This window comes from Tupaia chinensis, unplaced genomic scaffold, assembly GCF_000334495.1.
Source record: "Tupaia chinensis unplaced genomic scaffold, TupChi_1.0 Scaffold142285_1, whole genome shotgun sequence".
NCBI lineage: Eukaryota > Metazoa > Chordata > Mammalia > Scandentia > Tupaiidae > Tupaia > Tupaia belangeri.
The window spans coordinates 395,804-402,210 of NW_006202134.1; the positions used below are offsets into that span (position 1 = coordinate 395,804).

The 6,407-nt window shown below is 37.4% G+C and overlaps 1 pseudogene; it reads left to right on the plus strand.

The window, feature by feature from the left end:
* LOC102502919 (serine/arginine-rich splicing factor 11-like) overlaps positions 1 to 6,407 on the plus strand; it is a 32,771-nt pseudogene that overhangs the window by 10,157 nt on the left and 16,207 nt on the right.

Consider the following 6,407-nt stretch of genomic DNA (forward strand, 5'->3'; position numbering starts at 1 on the left):
GAAAGTGAGAAATCACCCCCCAGGGGGGATGGCCACGCCACAATCCCTCCTCCTCCATTCTCTTCTTAGGATCTTGGGCACGCAGGCACATGCGCCCAGTATGAGTTTAAGCCACCAGGTCTGGGACTCGAATGGTGGTTGACTACATGGAAGTCCAGTGACATAGGCTTTATGCTAACTGCTCGTCCCATTATTGTCTTTTAAATATTAAGTTTACAGACTAAATATTGGCTATAAGACATTTTAGTAATTTTAGAGCAGTCAGTCATTATACTAATACTATTTTTTAAATCTGGATCATTTTATTTATTTTTATGAGTCATGGAGTGTAAAGGTTTAAATAATGAACTATCTGTATGGAGGACTCAAGAGGAACTAGGCAGTCATTCATAGGCTTTTTATGAGTCCATGTTAAACATTGGACTTACAACTTTTTATACTAATTTTACCTTTTTAATTTAGATGTATAACATTGCTTACTAAATAGGTTGTCAAAGGTAATTTGACTTAGATTAATTTTATGGAATTCATTTAAATTACAGAACTTAATAGTTTACATTTAATTTTAAACACTGGACCAGGATGTAATACATACCTTTACAATTTTTGTATTGGCTGAATTAGCATATAATCCTGTCAAAACATTTTTTGCTTTTGGTTAATTCTGGTTTTGCTTAATGGTTGACTTAGTGGTTTAGAAAACCAATTTGTTTCTCTATAGAAGATGGGATTTTTTTAACCTAGTATAATGATTAGATTATTAGAAATATAAACATACAAGAGTATATCTTTTTTTATCCCTTTTTATGAATTTCCTTGATGATATAATACTTTAAGAATATAGTCATTTAAAAAAAGCTACTAGGAAAGCATTAGATAAAGCAACTAATTATGGATAATAATACATGAACAAATTAAAGATTTGAAAAGAATTTACTACTGACAGAAATTTGGCTATATTTGTGACATATATTAATTTAATATAATAACCAACAACATGACTGATAAATATTTCACTATAGATTTCTGGGTATCTCTATTTTGGAACACAGTGCATGTATAAATACACACATATCCACATAACATATTCAACATTATTCATATAATTTAAATATAATGTAAAAAATTTAAAAATTACTTAATTTGACAATATTTCCCACACTATTTAACATATTAAAATAACTCGGAGTGGTTTTAATATTTCTCTTTTGGATATTTTAAGGGCCTTCTGTAAATATCCAAAAGTTATTTTGAGGTAAAATAATTTAACTTAGAATTTGATTTTGGAGAAACCTTGTCAAAAATAGCAAAAAACTTAAATACTTGACTTAACTGTCAGCAGAAAATGAAAGTTAAATGTTTTCTAAATGTCTTATACATGAAAAAGGGCTAACTTAGTGTCTGTTGACACTAAAACTAAAAACAGAATACATGGCAGATTATAGTAGCTAGATATGACATTTAGAGATAATGATAAAAAACAACCTAAAGAACAGTATATGTATTACATATAAAATTTTTTACAAGATTTAGTTTTTACTACTTTTACTACTTTTAGTCATTAGTCTTATATCTGAACCATAAGAGAATTAAAAATCGAACTTTAGGAAAGTCAATCTTATTTAACAATACTCAAAACTTTTTAAAACTATGATCTCCTGATTATTTATGAGAAACAAAATATTAGTGAAGGTTAGTCATTAATCCATTATTCCCGTTGGTCAGATATTCACTATGAAACATATATAAATACTAGCTGTTTTATTAAACTAACCACATTAAAACAAATAAGATGTTTTCTGATTAATAAATCCCTGGACAAAGTATATGTTGGAAATTGAGGATTTTTACTAATTAAATTTAAAAAATTGTATCTGAAGCCAGCTTATTTGTCAAAGATTTTAAGTTATATGAACTTGAAAAGCATTTAAATTAATTTGTGTGAGCACTCTTTTTTTATAAATTGAATGGAATTCCTTAACGCCTCTTATTGTATAGATATACAACATGCTACATAACATATATGCATGCGCATACGCGCTTAAACAAAAGATCTCAGTATTCTGAAAAATTTTTATACTCTATCCCCCAAAATGACAATCCTTTATATTTTAACCCTGCCCAGTCCTTACAGATATTTTTATTAAACTGAGAATTGCCTTGATCAATTCCACTCTGGCTTCTGCAGCCTTGCCAGTTAGTTTATACTCACATCCCTTGCAAAGAACTGAAACAGGTCAGCCTCCCCAGTTGCCCAGAATAGAAACTGCTTAACTCTGTGTCTGATTCCCTGATATAATCAGATCTCTTCTGAGTTTGTCAAAACATTGAATAAGTTGCTTTTACTTTTGTATGTACACTTAATAATAAACATTTTAGCATTACTTTATAATATTTAATTTTGCCATTAGTTGTTCTTACCCTAAATATTTAATAGGTACAATTTGTAGGTTAAATAAGGTAGAAAGTTTATATTTAAAGAGATAACATACAGAATGACTGAAGGCCAGGATTGTTGTGCAGATTAACTGCCAGAGGGCAGGTGTCCTTGTTAGACTAGTAGGGAAAAGCACTCCCAACAGAGTGATCACAGAGCAGTTTTTCTCCTTTTTTTTAATTAGTGTGAGTTTTGGGGCATGTATACATATGCCTTTTTTAAGTGGCGTGCAGGGCCTGCAATTTGAACTATAGTTGAGTATCTCTAAGCAAAGCCCTGAACAACTGCACTGTAAGTGGTCAGCTTACATTATACATTTAAACTTGTACCTTTTCCACTGTAAGAAACTTCAGTGACTTAAAGGGGATGTATCTAGGGAACCAGCAGTTAGCGTAATGGCTATGTCGCTGGACTCCCACGTAGTCGACCGCGGTTCGTGTCCCGGACTCGGTGGCTTAAAACTCACGCCGGGCGCGTGTGCGTGTGTGCCCAAGATCCCGAGAGGAGAATGGAAGAGAAGGGATTGCGGCGTGACCATCCCCCCTGGGGGGTGATTTCTTGTTTTCTGTCTCTCTGTCTCTCTCTGTCTGTCTGGCGAACGCACGCGCCCTACAGTGAAAATCTCTCAAAAAAAAAAAAAAAGGGATGTATCTACAAATACACAAATTTTCCCTAAAATTTATAAATAGACCACTAAAGGAAGTTGTATTTTTTAAAGTCCAGTTTAATTGATATATGATCTTTTAAATTCAGTATGTTTCTTAATTACTATTTTAGAGTGGAGCCCATTAATGAAAGCAAAGAAAACATTCTCAGCGTGGATATTGTTTGGATATTGCTGAACAAGAAACAACCCAGTCTCACTTGTAGGTGTATTTTTAAACTGTTTTTAATAAATCTATTATTTAGCTTTGTTTGTTTGTTTGCTTTGGGCAGGCTAGTAACAAAGCAATAACTTTGGCAGAACTGTTTATGTCACTTAAGTTTATGATTTTATTTTTGGAGCTTAAAAGAGATCAATTTAAATATTTTAGAAGCTTCTGCATACTAATGGTAATTTCTGGATGGACCTAAATTGGGAACCCTAAATTTTAATTATGGTTTTTAAACAGCAGTGTTGTCTATATAGAATATTCTCATTATGGCCATATTAATTTTAAATTACTTTATTAAGATCTCACCACTTTTATAAATATTTTCGCTTCCAGGAAGTACTTAGATCTTTAGAGTTAGGAATTCCATTTAAACACACATTTTGAGTCTCTTTGAGTCAAGAAAACCAAAGTGGGAAATAATTTATTCTGGCTTTTGTTTGGAGTTCTCCTTGACTGATTTAGCCAATGATGTTTCTTTCTTTTTTTTTTTTTTTTAGGAGATTTTTGCTATAGGGTGTGTGTGCTTACTGGAGAGACAGAGAGACAGAAAGCAAGAAATCACCTCCCCCCACGGGAAATGGCCACAGTACAGTCCCTTCTCTTCTATTCTCTCAGGATCTTGGACACACATGCACACATATCCAGTGTGAGTTTTAAGCCACTGATTATAGGACCCAAACCTAGTCAACTCTGTGGAAGTTCAGTAATGTAATAACCATTGTGCCATTTGCTGGTCCCACCAATGATCTTTCTTTAAGCATGGGGGAAAAAAGTAAGTTGTTGAACATAAAAATCTTATGTGAGGGGCCAGCAAATGGTGTAATGGTTACATCGCTGGATTCCCACATGGCTGACCGTGGTTTGAGTCCTGCCTGGATCTGGCAGATTGAAACTCATGCTCGGTACCTGTGCATGTGTGCCCCAAATCCCAAGAAGAGAGTGGAGTAGAAGGGACTGTATCATGGCCATCCCCATTAAGGGGTAATTTCTTTCTTTCTGTCTCTCAATTTTTCTGTCTCTGAAGTGAGTACACATGCCCTATAGAACAAAAACTCTAAAAAAAATCTTATGAGAAAAGAAAACAATTTTTTAACCTAAAATTTTGTTACACCCACCACAGTCATAGCTACTTATTGCTAGTTCCTGTCTGACCTACCTCAGCCTTTGAAGGAGGGATATGTGACCTTAAGTGAGAGGGGCAGTGGATTTGGAAGACACATAGACAGACACAAGTGAAAAGTTGGGATCAGGCAGACTGGCCATCTCTGATGGAGATCGCTGTGGCATGAAACTGTTCCCAAGTTTATTCTTTTCTAGGGCAAAGGGGGAGGGAGAAACTGAACGTAAAGCCAAGTGTTTTCTATTATCGACTGCAGGTGTGGAGCATCTTGTGTCCCACAGTTCTAAACAAGCCTCCCATGGCCTTCTCTGACTAGAATGCAGATTTTTTTTTTTTTTTTGTGGCCTTCTCTGGCTAGAATGCAGATTTTTTTTTTTTAATTTCCAATGCCTTGCAGTGCAAATAAAAGAAAAGCAGGTCGTATCCTTGTTAAAGCTTTCACTTGCCTTGCAGCTTCAACACAAAGATCGTATCTCTGCTTGTCTTTAAAGGTCACTATTGTATTGCTTAGATTCGGCCAATCGTACACTGACCCAGTCAGACAACTGGGTCCAATCCAATTAACTTCCTAGTCCAATCCAATCCTGGACCCAGTCCAGTTTATGTTGCAACATCAAACCTAGTTTGGACTAAAATTTGCTCATAGAAAACTCAGGGAGCTGTAAACACAAGTCTGTGGAGCTCAAATCTGAGAACTTACCCATGATCCACAGTTGCTGTGAGAGAGCAATGGACCACAAAGGTCCCATGGGTTCCTCGTTTGGTCACCTGCTGCTCCTGGGGGTAGTGGAAGTGCTATCTCAGATCCCGCCTCTGACACCAAAACTGTTAAAAGAAAAAAAAATCAGCCAATTTAATACAGTGGTGTTTCAATTGAGCAAATTTTAATAAGATCTGAATCAAGAGACTCAGATCAATTTCAAAGCAACCCGGCTAGCCTACAGTATTTATGTTCTGGAAAAGGAAAGTGACATGTACGGGAACAGGAACATGGGGTACAAACATGAGAGTGAACGAATGAGATAGGGAAACAATTCGGGTTGGTTACATTTTGAAGTTTGTCCATATTAACACAGTTTAAAAGGCGGGATTCTTGGGAACCAGCAGTTAGCGTAATGGCTATGTCGCTGGACTCCCACGAAGTCGACCTGGTTCGTGTCCTGGACCCAGTGGCTTAGAGCTCACGCCAGGCGTGTGTGCGTGCATGCCCAAGATCCTGAGAGGAGAATGGAGGAGGAGGGATTGCGGCGTGGCCATCCCCCCCCCGGGGGGGTGATTTCTCGCTGTCTCTCTGTCTCTCTCTGTCTGGCGAGCCCACGCGCCCTATAGCGAAAACCTCTCCAAAAAAAAAAAAAAAAGAAAGAAAAGAAAAGAAAAGGCCAGTTTCTTGTGATTGACTGAAGACTGGGATTGACCATAATCTAGCAACTAACTCAGGAAAACAGCCTAATGTGTGTGATTTCAGCTTATTCATATGAACCCAAGTGTGGGAGTACAGTGGCTGTTTTAGGTCAAAATAGCTTAATTTAACAGCCCCAAGTAGTGTCAATGGGGCCACCTCCCTCCCACCCACCCCCATACTGCCTTGCTTGACACAGAAGTGACATGGACCTGTGCTGCCTCAGCAAGGATGGTGATTTCAGGGACAGTGTGTTCAAGGCATAGGTGCCACCACTGCAGCTGCCACATGTGAAGACGTTGAGGCTTCTGAGCAGAACATCAAGATAATGTTCACTCCCTGTGCAGTGAGAAGAGGGAGAAGAAGGAGGTGCCCAAGAGTGCAAGGCCAGTGCAGTGCAGTGCAGTGCCCATTCCACCCCTAATCATGTATGTTCCAGACACTACAGCCCATCCCATCAGCCCCTACCCTCCCCACAGGAGCCATCTATGCTGTCAACTACTGCCCATAGGCCCTGGAAGCAGGGTCTTCAGGGTACAAAACAGGCCAAGAACCACTTAACTTCAATGAAATGGC